The sequence below is a fragment of the Ochotona princeps genome, chromosome 20 (genome assembly GCF_030435755.1).
Source record: "Ochotona princeps isolate mOchPri1 chromosome 20, mOchPri1.hap1, whole genome shotgun sequence".
NCBI classification, from domain to species: Eukaryota; Metazoa; Chordata; class Mammalia; order Lagomorpha; family Ochotonidae; genus Ochotona; species Ochotona princeps.
This window is the reverse complement of record NC_080851.1, coordinates 41,134,642-41,157,183: the sequence shown is the minus strand read 5'-3', so window position 1 is coordinate 41,157,183 and position 22,542 is coordinate 41,134,642. Positions and strand designations below refer to the sequence as shown.

The window sequence follows — 22,542 nt, the reverse complement described above, 5'->3', positions numbered from 1 at the left end:
CAACAGTCAAGAGTTACTGACTGGGTATCTCTAATTTCAAGAAGCACACCACCACCTAGTTTTCTCTCGAGAAGTGTTTTCCTCTTCCCTCCTCTTCCCCTGCTCACATGACCACTTTGCAAATAAAACTTCTCTCTCTCCAAAAACAAATTTAAAAAGTGACTTTGAGATCCAGTTTCTGTAGCCACCTCCTGAATGTGATCAACTGGTATTTAGTAGAAATCTGTGTATTTTTTCTATCCTCACATACACTTGCTATTCCTGGGAGGACCCGAGCGAGATTTGAGTTCATGCTTGGGACCTTAGGTCCAGCCACTATGACCATATGGTAAGCTAGGCCTGGGGCTGCCTGAGTTCAAAAGGCTTCACTGTTCCTGGTGAGTATCCTGGGAGTAGATACATTGGAAACATGGCAGGCCTCGGCTCCACCCACCTCCAGCATCATGAGGTGGGTGGGACTGGGGGAATGTGACTTCACAATTTTTTCATGAGTTGGGTTTCTGTGTATTGTGTGTGTGTGTGTGTGTGTGTGTGTGTGTGTGTGTGTGTGTGGTTTTAATTGCATTCAACGTGTGTGTGGTGTGTATTAGATCATCAAAGAGAAATTGGTATGATTATTTCCAAATTTTCTATTTTTCCTTCCTGTTTTAGGTCAGGGTTAAATGATATTCAGAAAAGCTATACCAGGACTCCCATCTATCCTAGTGCTTAAGGATGGGTACTGGAACCCTGATACCAAACCAGGGTGTCAATGTGGCACACCCTCCAAGGTTTCTGTCCATGTGGTTCTGATAGTTCTGAAATGATGCCCATCTCACTGATACAAGCAAGCGGGAACCCTTTCAATGTTCATTGGCTGATATGGTTGATCTTAGAGAATCCATTCACCCAGATATTGGCTGTCATCATATGGCTGGGCTAGTTATTCATTCAATCTCTTCCCTCTCCTTTCTCCTGGATGGTCCAGATGTGCTTTCTAGGCCTCAGTGGGCTCGCAGACCCAGGACCCATTGCACTGGACAGCCAAGGACCCACGCCAGATAACACATATGGCCACTGGGGTTCATAAACTGGGCTCATCACACAGCTGTGCCCAAGGGCCCAGACAAGGCTACCAGGGCCCCACTGGATCTCCTACACCCAGAGATCATGTGTCCAACACCAACATCCCCCTGACTGCCATGGCTTGCCTCAACTCATTTTCCACCAGCATGTGTTGCAGCCTGGCTCAGTGTAGTCTTCCCCCAATTCTACTTAATGTTGCTGTGTGCTATGGCCTATCCAAGTACAATCTATCTGGAGGTTGAGCTGGAGCTAGGCAGTGACTGGGGATTATGTGGGTAGGTGAGTGTGTTCATGTTTTTTCAGAGGCATGTTGTACCTAAGGTCTTTTACAAGAGTTCAGTACAAACCTTGTGGAGTTTCTCTTTCCTAAGTCTACCCTCATAGGTCCTGTAAAAGAGCCATAATTCTTTCTCAATTCTCATATGTGCACTGAACCAATTGTTACCAGGAAAGCTCAGTGAATCTTTCCTTTAACATAGTATTGAAACCAAAAATGGAAACTAGTTGCAGAAAAACTTCTACTTGTTAATTGACCAGTTGAACTTGGAAGAGGGGAGGGAGAAAGCAACTCCTTGGAGGGGCTCAGAGATCTGGTTCCTTTTGAAAGGAGAAAGGAAATGACATCACGGTTTATTTTAAAATCCTCTTATCCCACAGGAAACCTGATGAAATCCCATTTGAAAAGAAGCATGCCTCTAATGTCCCTGAGAAAAACCTCGAGAATTGGAAAAATCTCAGTCAGTTTGACAAGATCCACATTTGTCAGCAGTCCTTTGAACACAATGGAAATGAGAAAACTTTCAGTGGCAAGAAGATAGTCCTTATGTGTGAGCAAGTTCATACAAAAGACCCATGTAATCAGCAATCTGTCAGTGTGGGAGAAGCAATTCATGTTGGCTCCTATAAATCTTGCCTTACCACCAAACAGAGAACTGACACAGGAGAATATTTGTATGTGTCTAATGAATGTAAAGAAAACATGTACAAGAAGTCAGAACTCATTAGAGACGACACCTAGAAGTGCAGAGTGCGAAGAGGGCAGTAGCAGAGTGTTCCCAAAGGAGCTGCTCGCTGGCTAAGCCGGTCTGGCTCTTGTGTTTGCAGATGGACCAGCAGGACAGGCATGTGTGGGTTTGGAATATTGGTGGCCCAGCCTTCCGAACCTGGAGCATTTGACAAGCAGGCTGGGGGCCTATGAAGTGCCTCTTGGGCCCATCTGACCTGGCAGCACCAAGGCTGGCTGGTGGGGTGGGTGTGCTGTGGGGCATGGTACTCCGGCCAAGCCAGTCTGTCCCTTGAGTGAGCTGCAGGCAGAGTGCGTGTAGAAGCCTGAAGGAGGCATGACAGGTGGGCTAGAAGCACAGGTTTTGCTGGCTCTGAAGACGTGTGTTTGCTGCAGCAGCAAAGGTAGGAATGCAGATGTGCTGTGGACACAGAGTGAGGCTAGCCTTGAGGAGCAAGATGGAGGGCAGGGGTGTCAGGGTCCCTGGCACAGCCAGCCTAGAGCTGGCAGCTTTCTGCAGTGCTATAGCCCACCCATTGTCCACCCACTGTAAACATGGCAGCCTCCTGAGGCTTTCCAACTCACCTGGTTTCTACAGCTATGTAACTCACTCTTCCCATAAAAACCCACCTAACTCTCATGTCGAGGTCACTCTATTAAGGAAGGAGAGCTGACCCAGCTCGGTTGGTCTGTTTACCTGCCTCCTTCAAAAACGTTGCAGTTTAGCAAACAGGCTGGTGTCACAAGGTCACAGATAGAAGGGGCCAGACCCTGGGCTGCACTTCATGATGAGAAGCTGGGGTGCCAGGTGGCCTGGCAGGTAAAGTCTTCACCTTAAACATGCCAGGAATCCATATGAGCACTGGTTCTAATCCCGGCACCCTGCTTCCCATCCAACTCCCTGCTTGTGGCCTGAGAAAACCCTGGGACCCTGCACCCATGTGGGAGATTGGGAGGAAGTTCCTGGCTCCTGGCTCCTGGCTTCAAAATAGCATAGCACCAGCCTTTATGGTCACTTGGGGAGTGAATCATCAGACGGAGGATCTTCCTTTCTGTCTCTCCTACCCTCTCTCTATCTGACTTTATCTATCTGACTTTGTGATATAAACAACAACAACAAAAAAGACACTCGGGCTGCAGACATCCACTCTTCCCTGGCTTCTCTGTCCACATTCCATTACTGCTAAGCCTCACCTCTCCTGGAACTCTGGACAGTACACACATCAGAAATACAAAGCATCTTAGAAATAACATCTTTGCTGTCCTACCTAAACTGTGAATATTGTGTAAATAATACACACATACAGGTGCCACGTTCAGGGGCTACTTGGAGACCCGAGACCAAGCAGGTCCTGGGGAGACTAAGAGTCAGAGTACTGGAGCAGTGGAAACACATGACCAAGAGAGCAAGCCCCTCCATTTCAGGGACCATTGTGAGGGCTTCTGAGGGGAATGGTTACACAAACTGCAATACCGCCCGCTCTCAGGTTCCAGATAGTTGAACATCACAGGTAGGCAGGAGGAAACACCTACGTGGTGGGATGGGATGTGTCTTCCAAGCTGGTCACCCTGACTGCCTGCCTAGCACACAACATCGGGAGAAGTAAGCCACACATTTTAGGCTTTTATTTCTGTGCAAGTTAGCAGACATTAATGCCAATTGAGAAGTTTCTTTCTCTCTGCCCTTGGGTTGACTCATCTGCTTAAAAAACTATTCCCATCATTTTCTCAGGGCTTTGCTTCTTTGGAGTCCCTCCTGCTGCTAGGGCAGGCCACCTTCCTTCTGCTCCTTAAGTAAACCCTGCCTTGCTATCTAGAGTTGTCTACATGACCACTTTTTCATGAGACAGGAAATAGGTTGTTGCAGTGTTTCATGTTGATTTCCTTACCACACTAGCCCGCTTTGCCCTGCAGCAGCAGGAAGGCTATGGGGGTGCTCAAGCTAGAAATGAGTGTTGTGGAGCCAAAACCTTCTGGCCCTGGAGGAGTTTCCAGGCAGGCCAGCAGTGTGGGAGATGACACTGGAGGGTCAGGTGCTGTGGTAAGTTGGGCATGTTGTGTGGCAGGGAACTCAAGGTGTGCAGGCTGGGGCTGCAGGATCACTGGCAGAAGGGGCTCAGCCCTGGATCAGTGGGCAAGCACACTGCTTGCTGAGGGAGCGAGATCATTGGCTGAGCCCGACTGGCTCTTGAGCAGTAGACAGTAGACAGTGTGGCAGTGCTCATAGGCTAGAGGTGTGTTGGTGCCAGCTATCCGAGCCTGGCACTGGATTGGCAAGTGGGACAATGGAAGGTGTTTTGTTAAAGAAGCACTTTCGCTCCACCCCCTCCCCTGCCCACCACGCTATTCATTCTGGCCCTGAAATGGAGGACTACATTGCTCTAGGAATAGGGTCACGGGCCAGGATGACTTGGTTATGCAGCAGATGGGGGTAGAGAGGGGGCACACAGTGCACTGGCTTGTCTGGCTTGGCCCTGGAATAGCAGCTGTGGGCTACTTAGGCTCTGGACTTACCTCCGTGACTCATTGTCTCTGAAACACATGGTGTGGGTATTGGGGGTACATGGGGATACCAACCAAGCAGCAAGTGGGGTTGTGCGGCCCGCCAGCTAGGGATGAGGGGTGCACTGGCCTAGGCAGCTGGGACGATGTGGCCCTGGGGCAGATGGAGTGCATGCTCAGGCTCATGAATGCTGTATGAAGAAGCCTGGCCTTAGATCACCAGAAGGGGCAATGGTAAGGGAGGGTTAGAGGCACATGGAGAACCAGTTTAGCCCACTTGACCCTGGAGTAGCTTACAGGCAAACTCTGAACGGGGGGCTGGGTCACGGTGGGGCAGAGTTGTTAGTAGAGTGGACATCTGGCAGGCAGGGGGCACAGGGATGCCAGCAGAACTGGCCATTCCTTGCAGCAGTGGTCTATGAGCTTCTCGGCAGGGCAAGCCCCACATGCAGCTTGGTCTATGAGCAGGCTGTTGTGGGTGCCAGGTGGCTAGCAGTGCCCACCTGGTTCTACAGCAGCAAGTGGAGCAATGGGGCAGGTGTGTTGGTGTCTTGGGCAGAGTGTGCCTGGGCCTGGAGCAGCAGGAAACCTAGAGGTGCAGGGGTCATCATCCTAACCCTTGTGGCTCTGGAGCAAGTGGCAGGCAAGCTAAGGGAGCATGGGCACAATCCATCTTGGCCTGTCCCTGGAATGGCCATCCTTTGGGGTATTGGAGGTACAGTGAGCGGTGACTGATTGTACCTGCCCTCAAGACACCTGTGATATGGAGGGTCAAGTGGACTAGAGGTATTGAGTCTGGTCAGGCAGTCCTGTCCCTTCAGCAGGGCACAAGGCAGGAGTGCTAGAGGCAGTATAGGTGCTGGGTGAAAGTGTCTGGCACTGGAACGCAGGCAGAGTGGGGTGCATGAGGACTGGGGCCATGTAAGCTGGTCCAAACAGTCAGGCTCCACCCTGGAGCAGTGGTCATCCTGACAGGTGGTAGAGTGGGGAGACACGGGAGGCAGAGGCAGCCAAGCGTACCTGGCCTGGGAGTGGCTGATAGGCAAGAGGTTGTCTGAGTGAAGAGGTTGGTGGCCTAGCTTGCCTGGCTGTAGAGCTGCAGACTAGGCAGATTTGCTGCAGGCTCATTGAGGATGAGGGATAAGAGGGGACACAGACTAAGCAGTTTGCCCCTGGAGCACCAGGCAGTTTGGTGGCATGTACCTGCTGTGGACCCAGTTGCTGTGACCAAGCTGACATAGCCCTAGAGCAGCCTGTGGGGTAACAGGGTGGGTTGAGAAGTGGTGCTGGGGATGCCAACAAAGCTGTCTTGGCCTTGTAGCAGGCAAGGGTGGCTGTAAACACATTGACCAGTGGCTGTGACCATGTGGCCCAGGTGCGGTGGGCTTGTGGGAGGTGGCATACTAGAAGTTACTGTGCAACAGCACAGCCCAGCTGGCTTTGGAATGGCTGACATGCAAGTTAGGATGGTTAGGCGTGCGGGTACAACCTCTGTGAACGTGGAGTGGCATGTGGGGTGGGTGGGCTGGAAGTGAATGACCAGGCAGCTGAGCAGGCTTGCACATGTAGTGACTGGTGTTGCTACTGGGTGTTGGACTCACTGGCACCTTCCAGTGGATGGCAGCTACCAGGACAGTGGCACTGGCAGAGACAGCCATGCACCAAAAGGGGCAGAGGCTGTGGTGAGGAAATCATTCTCTTGACCGCTGCTTACAGTTACATTTACAAAGTAACCGATCATAAGTATCCTAATAAACAGTGAGGTTGCTGTCTGTGACATGATGTCTTCAAATGAATCTTGCTTATTTTGTAGGATTAATTCTAAGCAATGTGATGTCCCTTTGTAGAATCACAGAGTGTTCTCTCAGGGGTCCTATTTGGTAGCAACAGAAACCCTTTCAACAATGATCCCTGTGCTCACATTGTATCATTTCTCATGGAGTCCACATCCAGAACAGGATGTCTGATCTTCTAATTCCATCAGTGTCAGGGATCTCCTAGATTCCCCTCCTCCCCACCCCTGGCCTTTCATTTGACTGGCCATCATTGGGCCACTGCCTTGCTTGTTTAGCCTCAATGGTAAGATGTGGGCAGGGCAGCGTCTGGTCCAGTGACCCAGTGGGTGCTGACTGGTTCCACAGCAGTGCTGTTAGCTAATACTGGGTTCTGTCAGAGCCACAGACATACTTAGCAATTGGAGTTGAGAATGAGCCCAGCCATTCAGGCTGCACTGAGAATAACACAGTTTTATTTCTGGTTGGTTTATTGGACTGTTTGTAGAGAATCATCATACATTACTAAAACTGTACATGTCAGTAAAGTTTCCAAAATTTACATTGAATAAATGCATATATTAGTTTAGTCATTTAACGTTATTTAAATACATATTTTATGCATGTACAGTTTTGTTTCACATGATCCCAACATCACAGAGATTTATAAATACATCAAAGTGCATCACTAAAATGATTATTTTTAATACAGCTTTATTTACCTTGCTATTAGAAACTCAGATTTCAGAGATAATGAGAGACAGAGAGGAAGATCTTCCATCTGATGGTTCAACTCCCCAAGTGGCAGCATCAACTCACCTGAGACAACCCAAAGTTAGGGCCAGGATTCTTCATCAGGTTTCCCACATGTGTGCATGGTCCCAAGCTTTGAGCCAACTTCTACTGAATTCCCAGGCTAGAAGCAGGAATCTGGGAGGGAAGTGCAGCAGCTGGGACATGAACTACTAAGCTACCACACCTTGTCCGAAAATGATTCTTATAGATCCCAATTCCAAAATTCATCTCATTACAGAAGTTAAATAAAGTGCCAGAATTTGAATTTCTGAGTGCCTATCATGGATGCTATGAAGGCTCAAGTTATCTGCTTGAAATAGAATCGGTTTACATAATACAATAATACAAAATAGGACCCTGCACACACATGGATACCTGGATGAGGCTCCTGGCTTCTCATCAACTAAGCTCTGGCTGTTATGTCTACTTGTAAAGGGAACCAGCAGATTCAAGAAATTTCTCTCTATCTCTCCTTCTTTATGTAAATCTGTCTTTCAAATAAATAAATAAATAAATATTAGTAAAAGTTATTAAGAAAGAAATGCCATGTAAGTAATCAACGTCAAGGATATAAATGTGCCAGGATCCCATATGAGCACCAGTTTTAATCCCTGTGGGGAGCGGTGTGCTGAAGATGCTCCCCAGAATAGAAAAGCCTGAATAGGAGGGCTGTCGCAAGATGGCAGCTGGCCCAGACCAGGAGGTGGCGCTGGTCTTGCCAGCAGGTAAACAGGAAGTCACAGGGATAGGCTAATGACTTCGCTGTGATTACTGGCCTATCACTTAGTGCCAAGTGCACCCACGGGGAGAAGTGATTGGTGGAGAATGACATAAAAGTAGCCAGTGAAAGCCAGACAAAGGGCTAGACTGGGACGAACTGACAGACTGGGATGATGACAGACTGAGATGAAGATGACAGATGGACAATGGCGGATGGATGAATACGGGGATGAGGGAGAAGAATGAGCGGGAGGAAAGGTGTTGAAGAGAAAGTAGAAAAGAGGGATACAGACAGAAGTAGTAAAAGCAGTATGGGGAGACGGGGATGAGAAAGACGGAGAGAAAGTCTGGGGGGTGACGAGGAGAAAGACTGGGGAAAGAACGAAGGACAGGCAGCAAGAAGGGTGGCAGAGAGAGAGGTGTAGAAGCGGGGAGGAAAGCTTAGACCAATGGGGACAGGAGCAGCAGACACAAAACGACGAGGCATGCTCTTTAGGATCCGGGAAAAGCCGGAACTGTAACTGGAACACCTCACTGCCAAAAGCAGCTGCGTTTGAATCCTTGGCATCATGACCAGGTCAAGTGCAAACTGCACTCCAGGCAATTGCAACTGAGAACACAGACCTCCACCTCCTGCTGACTGCCAGTAGATGACAGCTCTGCTTTTTCTGTCCTCAGTTGCCTGTTGCCAGAACCATGCTCAGGCTGAGTGATGCTGAGAGGTATGGGTCCAGGGCCTGCTAGGGTGATGAGGCCCTTTATTGATCCTGAGGACACCTAGATTCCATCTTCACCATATGCAGTGTCCACTGTGGATGAATCTCTATAGAAGCAACACATTTGCAGTGACTTTTATTAGAAGTATTAAAGGTAATAGGGAGAAGTCCAGAAAGTACTGGGCTTCTTTTCTTTTTCTCTTTTGAAATAAACATTCTTTTAAAATGTATTTTTATTTGAAAGGCAGCATTACAGAGAAAGAAGCAGAGACAGAGATGGATCTTCCATCTGGTGTTTCCCTCCCTAACTGTCCTCACTAGCTGAAGATAGCTGGTGCTAGTTAAGAAGCTGGAGTTTTTCTTAGTCCTCCACCATAAGCACAGGTGCTGTTGAAGGACTTGGACCATCCTTACTTCTTTCCTAGCCATTAGCAGGGAGCTGGATTGTAAGCCGAGCAGCCCAAGCTGAAGCAGCACCCGTACAGGATGACACCACTGATGGTGGATGCTTAGGCACAGGATGCTGGTGCCACTTTGTGTGTTTGTGTTTTAGAGGCCAGGACAGAGAGCATGGAGAGAGATTACTCTCAGAAGCTGGTTTCCCACCCAGATTCTTGTCCCATATTAGATTACGTTAAAATTGGGAATTGAAGAGGTATGTATGGCATCACAGCAAGTATATCAAGTGATATGGATACCATATTATCTTTCAAGAATTCTTGCTCAGGATTTGGCTACCTTTAATTAGTAACTTCCTGGATAGACAGCAATAACATTCCACCAAACTGGGTTTCTAACTATCCCTATGGGAGCATGGATAGAATTCCTCATTTCTAGCTTTGACTTGACTCATCTGTATTCCTGATTTAAAATAATAACTATAATAATAAATCTTTAACCAAAAAGGAGTTCCTCCTTTCTAATTTTGGCTTGACTCAGCTTGGATCTTGTAAGTGTGGGTAGCAAAAACTACCAGATGTAAGCTCTCTTTACATTTCAAATAAATAAATGGTTGTTATTGGTCGGAAGTTATGTGTTAAATCTAAGTATTCAACATAACTGAAATGTCTACTTGAACTTCATATTTCAGTGATGCCCCAGGGTGGACTTGTGCAGGCAGGTATAATGGAATCAGGCACGGTGCTTGCATTCAAACCAGGCACTCTGGATTGTGTTGATCCCAAGGAGAAAGTTTACCACTATGATTAACTCCAACAAGTTTCAGAAGGTAAAAATAGCTGAAAATTGACAGTGGTGATGGTCATAATTGAAGAACAATGAGCTTAATTTGTAAATTTTCTGATGAGTTGTTAGGTGTTTTTTAACACCTAAAAGGATGCAATAAATCTATTCAAAAATTTCAACTGTATTTTACTGTGTATTTTACTCCAATCCACATTTAAAAAAATGTGATTTTCCTCCATAGGGTATTGTTTCAGGTCCAGAGTTTTTGCGAAAAGGAAGCATTAATGTGCTTATCTTTTGAAAAGCAGAAAATTTTGATCAGACACCAAAGGTACATGAGGATAGCTTTAGTAGTAATGGGTCAAAAAGACTAACCTTCGGTGCTTGTGTTGTGGTGTAGTGTGTTAGATCACTGCTGGTCTTCCTGCATAGAATATTGGAGTGCCACGGGATAAAAGAAATCCCAGAGCCCATGGAATTGTATCATAAAATTAAAAATAAAATAAAGAGAAAAAAAGTAGAATGCCCAAATATGTATAAAAATTTCTGTTGTAGCAGTGTCTTTGTGAAGTCCTCTGAATTGAATTTGAAATGTTACTCTTTATTATTCACCAAGATATACCCACAATTCAACTTAAAATATGTTGTTCTAGATACAGTACATTTATTTGTAATCATTTTCATAAATACTATGTATGTTTGAAATGTAAATTACAGATAGAAGAGAGATGTTCCATCAATGGGTTGATTCACTCCCAAGATGTCAGGGCCCTGCCATGCTTAGTCCAGTAACAGGAATGCATCTAGATTTCCCAGGGGTTCTTGGAACACATCCACTGTGTTCCAGGCACAATAGCAGGATATTGCGTTGGGAGTGTTACATGGCAAGTACACATAAATAATGGATTTGGGTATCAGATATGATCTATCCCAAACAGCAGCCCAGTTTCCTGTATTATGACATTCACTCATTTGAATCTAATGGTTTTCTCTTGCTGTTGTCATAATGTGACTATTTAATGAGGTAAAATAAAAAGATTTCTTAAACTATGTTGCTGTCATTTATGGATGTCCTATGGGCTAAGGCAAATGAAATGGCAAAGTCAAGTGTTGTTGAGGGTTTAGGAACTGGGAAGTGTCATTGAAGACTGGGAAACTTTCATTTGGAACAATTACTAGAAAACTTTATAGATTAAATATTATATTCAATTTTCATATATAGTTATAGATAAAATTACTTTGAATGTAGAAATATTGATATGCTTAATACCATCCAGTTATTTTTCTGAAACATGCATTTTAGTGACAATATGCTTTTTCTGTGGTATTTTGTAATTTGAATAATAGTTGTTGAAACAAAACAGCTTTGTAGTCACGTTATGATTTGTTTAATTTGTTAAAAATTTTCTTTGGAAAGTCAAATTTACAGTAGCAGAGACAGAAAGATCTTCCATCTGCTGCCTCACTTCCCAGGTCAGCACATTGGCTGGAGCTGAGCCAAAGCAGAATCCAGGAATCCAGCTTCTTGTGAGTCTCCCATACAGTGCAAGCTCGCAAGGTATTGTTCTGTCCTTGACTGCTTTCACAGGCCACAAGCAGGGTTGCTTGATGGGAAATATAGCAGCCAGGATATGAACCAGCATCCATATGGGATCCCTGTATGTTCATGGTGAGAAACTTACTCACTAAGCTACAGTGCCAGTCTCAGCAATATTATTTTTAAAGAAATAACAATTATTTGCATGACCTGATGATTACTTGCTTTAATCATTGCCAATTATTGAAATTATTGATACTACTTTAAGGATGCCTCATTGTCACTTGTAAGGCACTGTTCTTGCTCAGGGAAGCTGATGGCTTTTATTTCTCCATCCACTGTGTCTGCCTCCAAGTTGACATTGCTTAGCACAGTAGGAAACACTAAAGAGGCTAGGAACAATCAAGACCAATGCATAACTCCGTCTCCACCTTCTCTTGCAGATGTAGCCCTGCAGCCTGCTACATGCTTCCGTGTCTGGAGAACACGAACACACCTTCAGTAAGTTTATTTACTTCTCAGCTTGCTTTATATGGTATTTGAGGAACATGATGATAGTTTTTAAGCAGAAATGAAAAAAAAATGTGAGAGAAAGAAGGTAAAATTTTTTCAACTTAACATTGGACCTGACAAAGATGATGGAAACTTTCCAGGTTTTCTGTCTCATATATGTATGTATGTGTATATAAAAAACACATACATATTTTTAAGATTTATTTATTTTTATTGCAAAGTCATATATACAGAGAGGAAGAGAGAAAGAAAAAGATCTCCCCTCCAATGATTCACTCCTGGCCTTATCTGATAAATATAGACAGTAATTTGATAGCACCATGATAATGAATAAAATGGAGCCCTGCGTTGTGGTGGCCTAGCACTAATGTCCTTGCCTTGAATGTGCCCGGGAAACCATATGGGCACTGGTTCTAATACTGGCAACCCTGCTTCCCATACAGCTCCCTGCTTGTGGCCTGGGAAAGCAGTCCAGGATGGCCCTAAACCTTAGGAGCCTGCCACCCACCTGGGATACCCAGAAGAGTATTTGGGCTCCTGGTTTCAGATTCGCATAGCCCGAGCCATTATAGTCACTTGAGGAGTGAATCATTGGACAGATGATATTTCTCTCTGTCTCTTCTCCTCTGTATATCTGACTTTGCAAGAAAAAAAAAATAAGTCTTTACAACGAAAATGAATAAAAGAGTGTTAGTGTCAGTATACTGGGATGAGTGCATGTAATTACAGTGCACCACATTCTAGTCCTGGCTACTCCACCCTTTCAATCCAGCCTCCTACTAATGCCTCTGAGAAGCATCTGGTGGTGGTATAAGTCCTTGCATATGTCCCACCCACATGTGAGATACAAGAGGGAGACCTGGAGTCAGTCTGACACAGCCACAGCTAGTAAACACATTCAGAAAAAAAAAAAAACTACACAAACATCTGTTTTTCTGTCATTCTTCCTGTGAAGTGAATAGTGACATTGTAAAAGCAGTGTAAGTACCTTTTCATCTAGGTTCAAGGTTAGTTTTCCAGCTGTGGTATTTACATTATACAAAATGCCAAATAGGGCCCAGCAGCGTGGCCTAGTGGCTAAACTCTTCACCTTGAACACCCTGGGATCCCATATGGCACCGGTTCTAATCCCGGCAGCTCCACTTCCCATCCAATTCCCTGCTTGTAGCCTGGGAAAGCAATCGAGGATGGCCCAATGCTTTGGGACCCTGCACCCACGTGGGAAACCTGGAAGGGGTTCCTGGTTCCCAGTTTCAGATTGGCGCAGAACTGGCCATTGCGGCTCACTTGGGGAGTGAATCATTGGACGGAAGATCTTCCTCTCTGTCTCTCCATCTCTCTGTGTATCTGACTTAGTAGTAAAATAAATAAATCTTTAAAAAAACTGCCAAATAGCTGATTCTAATCCTGGTAGCTCCACTTCCCATCCAGCTCCCTGCTTGTGGCCTCGAAAGCAGTTGAGGACGGCCCAATGCATTGGGACACTGCAGCTGTGTGGGAGACCCAGAAGAGGTTCCAGGTTCCAGGCTTCGGATCGGCATGCATCGGCCTGTTGCAGCTCACTTGGGGAGTGAATCATCAGATGGAAGATCTTCCTCTCTGTCTCTCCTCCTCCTCTCTGTATATCTGGCTTTCCAATAATAATAAATCTTAAAAAAAAAAACCCTGCCAAATAACAGCATTGTATATCAGGTACAAGATGACGAGGCGGTTCGGTGGGAAAAGCAACCTGATTTTTGATTACCAGATTTGTTTATTTAAATAATCCTTGTGGGCCCAGCAGTGTGGCCTAGCAGCTTAAGTTCTCGCCTTGAACGCCCCAGGATCCCATATGGGCGCTGGTTCTAATTCCGGCAGCTCCACTTCCCATCTAGTTCCCTGCTTGTGGCCTGGGAAAGCAATCAAGGATGGCCCAATGCTTTGGGACCCTACACCCGTGTGGGAGACCTGGAAGAGGTTCCTGGTTCCCGGCATCGGATTGGTGCAGCACTGGCCTGTTGCGGCTCACTTGGGGAGTGAATCATCAGACCGAAGATCTTCCTCTCTGTCTCTCCTCCTCTCTGTATATCTGACTTTGTAATAAAAATAAATAAATCTTTAAAAAAAACCAAAACAACAAAAAAAGCAAAAATAAATAATCCTTTTGGCATGTTTTGGGATAACATGTTACACTGCTGCATGCAATGTCAGCATTCCATATAAGGACCAGTTAAGTCCCTGATGTTCATCTTCTGATCTACTTCCCTGCTGATGTGCTTGGGAGATAGCAGAAAATGTGTCAGTTCCTTGGACACCTGCACCCCTGTGGAGGATCAGAATCGAGTTGAGGCTCCTGGTTTTGTCCGGGAGCTGGCTGCCTCTTGTGGTCACATGGAGAGTAAACAAGTGGAGGGAAGATCTTTCTGCCTGGCTGGCCTTGAGTGTTGCTCTGTAATCCTCAATTTTAAGTAAGTATATTTTTTTTTAAAGGAGCTTTTTTTTTTTTTTTAAGATTTATTTATCTTTATTACAAAGTGAGCTATACAGAGAGGAGGAGAGAGAGAGAGGAAGATCTTCCGTTCAAATATTATTCACTCTCCAAGTGACTGCCATGGCTGGTTCTGCGCCAATATGAAGCTGGGAACCAGGAACCTCTTCCAGGTATCCCACACAGGTGCGGAGTCCCAAAACTTTGGGCCATCCTCAACTGCTTTCCCAGGCCACAATCAGGGAGCTGGATGGGAAGTGGAGCTGCCGGGATTAGAACCGGCGCCCATATGGGATCCTATGGGGCGTTCAGGGTGAGGACTTTAGCCACTAGGCCATGCTGCCGGGCCGTATTGTTTTTCTTTTTTTAAGGAACTTAAAAAAACACTATACTTTATACTCTGTAGATAGGAAACCATTGAAGTTCTTCTTTTTTAATTAATTGTTTTTATTTTTGGTGATTTTTACATAATTGTTTAGGTTGGTCAAAGCTCCAGGAAGTTAGGTGAGATCAAAATTTCCACATTTTCTCTCTCTCTTTTTTTTTTCCTTCTTGTATCTGGAGGAAGGGAGGAGATAAAGGGAGCACACCCAGCCTCCCAACCATCTCCTAATCCTTGATGTGGGGCATGCTCTGAGGGTCCTGCTCATGAGGTTTTGATATTTCAGCAGTTCTGAATTACTGCCAATCTTGCCATTCCAAGCACAGTGAAATCTGTCACCAGCCTGCTGCACACCTTATTTTAGGATGCATATGCTGATGCTGATGCTGCAGCCTGGACCTTTACCTGTCCGGATTATTCTCGGTGTTTGTGCCCATGAGTGATGACAGGTCCTATGTTCACACCTAGCTCAACCCATCACGCTCCCAGCTCTCGATCTAACCAGTGGGACTTCTATTTCCACAGGTTTAGGCCCACATTTCCCCCACAGAATCTACACCTGGACCTGGTTCTCATGTGCTGATGCCATAGCCCTGCCTAACCTGACCCATCCCTGTTCCAACATTCAGTCAGGCAGTGGGATCTAGCCTTGTCTGACAGATCCCCAGCCCTGACTTTTGCATGGACTAGCATGTGGTGGTCAGCAATATTCCTTACTAAGAATCCCTACTCAGGACTCCCATATGGGCTGGTGTATCAGGCTGACCCATAAAGTGCTTCTGGTCTCTCCCTGCAAACCACCATGTCTCAGACCCATACAGCTCTCCCCTCCAAACCACTATGTCTGTCCCCTCACTTAGCTGCAAGTACAGTTGCCCTGTCATTGGGAGTCCCTCAGGATTCATTCATTACCTACACATACAGTGGCCTTATCCATGAATGTCCCTAGGGAGTAATTCCATACCCCAAGACTCCAAAGCTTGCCCTTGGGTGGCCAGCAAGTGAAGTCTGGTGCCAGTTGGTGCTCTGACAGCCCGCAAGCCCAGGATTCACTCACCGCTTGGCATCGGTGACTGTTGCTAGTGCTCCAAGCATTGAGTCCGAGCTGACTTGGCTACCCCCAGCAGCCACACTACTGACACCTCCTTCAACACAGCTCTGAGGTCTCTCCCATACATCTTTAAAAAAAGAAAAGGAGAAAAAAAAAGGATTGTGCAGCTATGGTGACATGCTGGTATTAACCAGGCCTAGCATTCCCACTGGATGTTAGCTCCTTTTCTCACACTGGTATAACACTTACCTAGGTACAATGCAAACTAGGCATCTGCCTAGAGCTGGGGTGCTTAATTTCTTCTGAATTGATCATTTTTAGTGTGAAGAGATGATTCTGATCTTTAAAACTTCCACAGAATTGGGCTTGGCAGCGTGGCCTAGTGGCTAAGGTCCTCGCCTTGATCCCATATGGCCGCTGGTTCTAATCCCGGCAGCTCCACTTCCTCTCTTCCTCTCCTCCTCTCAGTATATCTGACTTTGTAATTAAAAAAATAAAATAAATCTTTTAAAAAAAAAAAAAAACTTCCACAGAATTTTGATCAACATGTACTTGAATACTATTATAGGGTTCAGTGTAGTATTTAAGTTTAGGTGCTTCATAAGCTAAGTAAACCAGGTAACAACCCTTTCCACTTATCGTTGTTTTTACAGCAGACAGGGTGCTCCATTTCAGCTTCCTGCATAAGCTTATTCTGTTGTGAACTGTAGTTATGACACACTGGGATGGAACACTGGATCTTGTTCCTTCTGTCTCACTTTCTTTATTACCAATTCTTCCTCCTTCCTATCCTCAGGCCTCACTCTTCTCAACCTGTAATAATCACCATTCTAGATTTGCAGCTCTTTTGTGACATTTATATACAGAAACATGTTAGTTTTTTCTACATTTTTTATTTCTTTATATCCAGTTTCTTCTATTTTTTAACAAATAAGAATTTGTTCTTTTGTTTTTTTTTTTAAGGGGACTATGGTTGGGACAGTTTAAGATATCATCCATAGAAATAGCAGAAAGGGGCTTTTCCTTTTCAAAGGAGGTGCCACCACCTACCCATTCAGGTTTGTTTTTTGTTTTTGTTTGTTTGTTTCCTAAAGCTGGGGCCCAAAAGCTAACTTATGCACAACTTCACCCACCTCTTTTACAAAAACAAAAAAATGTTCTGGTTGGGGTGGGTGGAGCCTAGGGCGGGGGCGGAGACCTGGGTAAACTTAATTTTCAGAGAACTGCCAAGACCGCCTCTGAGGGGCTTTTCAGCTGGGAGGGGCTGGAAGGACAGTCAGGGACCCAGTCACTTTGGGAGCGCAAATCCAGTGGAGACCTTCTGGAAAATAAATATATATAAATTAAAAAATCTGGGTTTCCAGAAAAGCAATTGCCCCGTTTTCTGAAAAGCACCAGCAAGTAGGCATGGAAAAGGAAACGTCGGAAATTGTTTACCAGGAGGGTTTGTAAGTTTTGTGCAAGGATAGGCGGGGTCACCCGAGGCTCCCTACCGAGTCTGCAGAGCCAGGACCTCTATGCAACCTTCCCAGGTCTCTGTCTTTCCGACCCCGGGGTCCGCACCAGTTTCGCATGCCGATGCTTCTAGAGTCAGGGCGGGAACAGGCTGTGGCGCAAAGGTAAAGTCGCAGGGCAGAGCGCGTGGTGGGCTCCTAGTGGGTGGGGAAGGCGAGACCTTCTCGCCTCTAGGCAGCTGGGTGAATGGGACATGCACCGCCCCGGAGCGCCAAGCCCAGATAAAATATTGGAATTTGTTCTTTTTAATGGCTGAATACAGTCTCTTGTCATTCATTAGGTTTCACTGTTAACAAATTCAGTGGAAATCTAGAATTAAAGGTAGGACTGGCATGATAGCATAGTGGTTAGAGAATTCACCTTGAATATGCCAGATTCCCATATGAGCACAGGTTCTAATCCCGGCTGCCCCGCTTCCCATCCAGTTCCCTGCTTATGGCCTGGAAAAACAGTAGAGGATAGCCCAAAGCTTTTGCATCCTGCACCCAGGTGGGAGACCCAGAAGAAGCTCCTGGCTTCCTGGCTTTGGATCTGCACAGTACTGGCCATTGTAGTCACTTGGCAAGTGAACCATCAACCAGAAGATCTTCCTCTCTGTCTCTCCTCCTCTCTGTATATCTGCCGTTCCAATAAAAATAAATATATTTTTTTTATTCTGGAATCAAAACTAACTTAGTATTCATTATTTTCTTATTTTTATTTTGAATTTTTGAATCTAATGGTAACCATTGCTTGTAGACTGAGATTTCCCCACCCCAAAACTCTCACCCTCCTATGGATTTTCCCATGTAGCTATAATAGAATAGTCCTTCATATGGAGTCAAAATTCCATCAGCTTCTTATTTAAGTGTGACCCAACATTGCTGGTACAGACAATGTCAAATCATTCAGCATCCCATTGTCTACACATTTCCAGCAGTTTCACTGGGAGTCCATATTTTGTTTGGAAGCAGGGATATATGTTGCATTGCACCCCCACATCTGGATATGGTAGACCCCAACATTCCATCACTGTACAGTTCCATAAATGAGAAACCATGTAATAAGGTCTGCATCTTCATTTTTATTTCTGTGACTTTTATTTCCTTTCCTTGCCTACCTTATTTAGGTAAATATTAAATTAGATAATAATAAAAATTCTAATTTAGTTACATATCTTAGAGGAAATGCTTTTGGTTTTTGGCATTCAGTTGTGTGATGGCTGTAGGTTTGTTACTGTGGATACTGTTTTGTTGAGGCTTATTTCTATGTACTTCAACTGAGGTGTATTTGGGTGTATTTATATATTTGTAGGTTACCTCAACTTACATATATGTTATTACAAAATAAGTGTAGAAACTCATTGTGTGCTTTCTATAAGATGATTTTAATGATGCTTCTCCTTCATCCTGTTTATGTGATATATTTGGTTTGTTGATTTTGATTTATTGGACCATTTTCTACATTCTCTAGTTAGGTGCAGCATGGCTATTACATATGAGCTTATTGATGTGATCTTGCATTTAAAGATGTATTTATTTTTACTGGAAAGGCATATATACAGAGAGGAGGAAAGACAGAGTGGAAGATCTTCCTTCCAACGATTCACTCCTCACGCGGCTGCAACGGCTGGAGCTGAACCATTCCAAAGCCAGGAGCCAGGAGCTTTTTCTGAGTCTCCCATGTGGGTGCAGGGTCCCAAAGCTTTGGCCCGTCTTCGACTGCTTTCCCAGGCCACAGGCAGGGAGCTGGATGGGAAGTGGAGCTGTCAGGATTAGAACATGCACCTATATGGGATCCCGGTGAATTCAAGGTGAATTATTTAACCACTGCGCTATGCCGCCAGGCCCTACTTTACATGTATTATGATAAGAATTTTTTTATTAAAGATTCCGTTTATTGCAAAATCAGATATATATAGAGAGAGGAGGGGAGACAGAGAGGAAAATCTTCTGTCTGATGGTTTACTCCCCAAGTGACCATAACGGCTGGTGCTACACCGATCCAAAGCTGGGAGCAAGGAACCAGGAGCACTTCTGTGTCTCCCATGTGGGTGCAGGGTCACAAGTACCTTAGCAAGGAGCTGAATCATAAGTGGAGCATCTCATAGAACGCCGGTGCTGCAGATGGTGCCTTACATATTGTCATGGTGTCGGGAACTGTATGTTCTTACTGACATAAAATATTGGATGATGGATAATGCATAACGATATTTGTTCAGAGTTTAGGGGTAGAAAATATTAACAGCATGGTGCTAGCTTTTCCCAGGGTTCCTTTGGCTGCATCACCTCAATGCAATGAGAGCTTAGTGATTGTGTGTGTGTGTGTGTGTGTGTACTGTTCAAATGAAGAAACCAAGACACAGCCCAACTGACTTTCTGGGTCACACACCCTGGTGGTAAAAGATAACATTTCTTGTTTCCTGACTTTGTACAAACTCATTTCTAGGTGTATTTAAAGACGTGCATTTCTCATAAAAGTGTAAGTTCTTGGTAATGAGAAAATTTTTTCAGGTTTTTAAATTTTTTTCTTGGAAAGTCAGATTTACAGAAAGGAAGACAGACAGAGATACAAATCTTCCATCTGCTGGCTCACTCTCCAAGTAGTTCTCCAAAAGCCAGAGCTGAAGTGATCTGGAGACAGGAGCCTTTATTGGATCCCCCCCACATGTGCAGGGTCCCAAGGCTTTGGCCCATTCTCAACTGCTTTCCCAGGCCACAAACATGGAGCTAGGTGAGAGGTGGGGCAGCCATAACACATATGGGAAATTAATGCATGCAGATCAAGTACTTGATCCACTAGGCTACCATGGTGGGCCCAGTAGTGAGAATTTTACTAAATTAGTCTTCCAACGTTTGCATGTTTATGAAATACTAGTGAGTGCCCAACATTCTGAAATTCAGATGCAGCATGGCTAGGTAAAAGCTGGTTATACCTGAGGTTTTCAAGAGGAGATGCCTTTTCTATATGTAGAACAGAGGAATGAACTCTTTTCATTCTAAAGTCAGTTAACTAGAAAGCAGCAAATAAAAACAAAATATGAAATGCAGGAAGAATCCTAGGATTTCAAAAGCCTGTCTTTCTAAGTGGCTGCAGGATCAGTACTTCAACATTACTGAAGTATGAAGAAGACAATAATGAGCTCATTTTGCATTTTAAATGTATGCATATGAGGCAGTGTTGGGAAACATACAAATGGATATGATGAAAAACTGCATAAATTTCCTTTAAGAGTCCTTTGTTTAAAATTTGAGTTTTTTAAAAATGATTTATTCATATTTATTGCAAAGTCAGATACACAGAGAGGAGAGACAGAGGGGAAGATCTTCCAGCCAATGACTCATTCCCCAAGCAACTGCAATGGTCAGAAAGCTGAGCCAATCTGAACCAATAGCCAGAGCTTCTTCTGGGTTTCCCACATGGGTGCAGGATTCCAAGGCTTTAGGCTGTCCTCCACTGTCACCAAGATTAAAATCAGCACCCATATTGGATCCTGGCATGTTCAAGGCGCAAGGAGTTTAGCTACTAGACCACCAAGCTGGGCTCTGAATTTTTTTTTTTTTTAAGATTTATTTTCATTACAAAGTCAGATATATAGAGGAGGAGAGACAGAGAGGAAGATCTTCCGTCTATGATTCACTCCCCAAGTGAGCCGCAACAGGCTGGTGCGCGCCGATCCGAAGCTGGGAACCAGGAACCTCTTTCAGGTCTCCCACACGGGTACAGTGTCCCAATGCATTGGGCCGTCCTCAACTGCTTTCCCAGGCCTCAAGCAGGGAGCTGGATGGGAAGTGGAGCTGCTAGGATTAGAACCGGCGCCCATATGGGATTCCAGGGCGTTCAAGGCGAGGACTTTAGCCGCTAGGCTAAAGTCAGAATTTTTAAATTTATTCTTGTATTTGTAATAATAAAGGAAGGGATAAAGAAAGGGGTCTTCCATGTGCCAATTCTCTCCTCAAACCAAGTAGCTGCAATGGTTGAAACAGGGTCCAGTACCAAGATTCTGGAGTTTCTTCAGGGCCTTCCACATGGGTGCAGGGGCCAAGCTCTTGACCATTCCCCACCACTTTCTCAGGCACATCATAAAACTACATCAGATGTGGACCATCCAGGACTTGAACAGGTGCTCATATGGGAAGTGAGTGCCTCAAGCAGCCGGCAGCGTTATGTGGTGTGCCACAATGCCCATCTCCGGAAGCACAAACAATAAATTAGATGAAAAGGGACTTGGTGCAAATCATGCATAGAGCCAAACATGTTCTTTGTATTATCTCATTAACACTACCAATAGCCACATTAAGTATTTGATGGTATCCCTAACTTACAGTTAAAGAAATGGAATTGCCTACTAAATTAGATAATTTACTCAGCTTGTACATACTTAGTGCTGGGATTTTGAACCTCAGGGTACCTTACTGAAACCTTTGTCCTCCTTGTCTAGCTATTCTCTGTAGCAGAAGGAAGTGAAGCCTCATTTATTCTGCACCTACAGAAGTTTAAAGAAACTGGTTCACAGAAGCAAACATGCAAAGTCCTCTCTGACTTCTTAGAGAAACCCTGTAGCAGCAGTGGCCTGTTAAGTAGTTCTCTCCTGCCTCCTCCTCAACCAGTTCCAGCAGTTTGTTTTGCTTGTGTTTTGTTCAGTCCAGGCCTTCGAGTGTGCAGCTGAAAAGTTCTTCGATTGCAGCTTTCTTCACTGAAGAGTGGGGCCTGATGCCTGCCTAGAGTACAGTGTATTATAACATCAGATACTTTGCTGATGAAGTGATTTGCCACAGTCTGAGATTCTATCCCATACAATCTCTCCTCTTCCTCCTTGCTGTGCTTTATAATGGCCACAAGATAGTGCTGAGGCTTTGCAGTCAGTCTTAAGGAATTGTCTTAGAGGAGCAGAACAACTGTGGTGGTGAGGCTGGTGGAGCATTAGTAAAGGCTCAGAGGGATTGTACAGAAGCTGTTGTTTTGGAACTTCGCTTAAAGTCTCCAGTAATGGTGGGTAGTGCTGTGCCAGTGCAAGAAGGGCCAACACAGAGCCTGATGGGCCACTTGGTGCTGTCCAGTCTGGATCTTTGTGATGTGCACATCTACAGCAGGGAAAAAACATATGTAACTGTTCTCCTATTGCATTTTTAAAAAGATTTATTTTATTTTTATTGTAAATTCAGATATACATGGAGAAGAGAGACAGAGAGGAAGATCTTCCGTCTGATGATTCACTCCCCAAGTGACCATAATGGCTGGTGCTGTGCCGATCCAAAGCTAGGAGCCAGGAGCTCTTCTGGGTCTCCCATGTGGGTGCAGGGTCCCAAGGCTTTGGTTCAACCTTGATTGCTTTCCCAG

At 45.0% G+C, this 22,542-nt stretch overlaps 1 protein-coding gene and 2 long non-coding RNA genes across 3 annotated transcripts in view; 2 read left to right on the top strand and 1 right to left on the bottom strand.

The window, feature by feature from the left end:
- The window catches only part of LOC101522773 (zinc finger protein 260-like), a 793,789-nt gene that overhangs the window by 406,811 nt on the left and 364,436 nt on the right, over window positions 1-22,542 (bottom strand). The window lies entirely within an intron of this gene.
- Window positions 1-22,542, top strand: part of LOC131482749 (uncharacterized) — a 145,117-nt gene that overhangs the window by 54,451 nt on the left and 68,124 nt on the right. The window lies entirely within an intron of this gene.
- Window positions 1-22,542, top strand: part of LOC131482750 (uncharacterized) — a 77,904-nt gene that overhangs the window by 54,427 nt on the left and 935 nt on the right. The gene's annotated exons all lie outside the window — the stretch shown is intronic.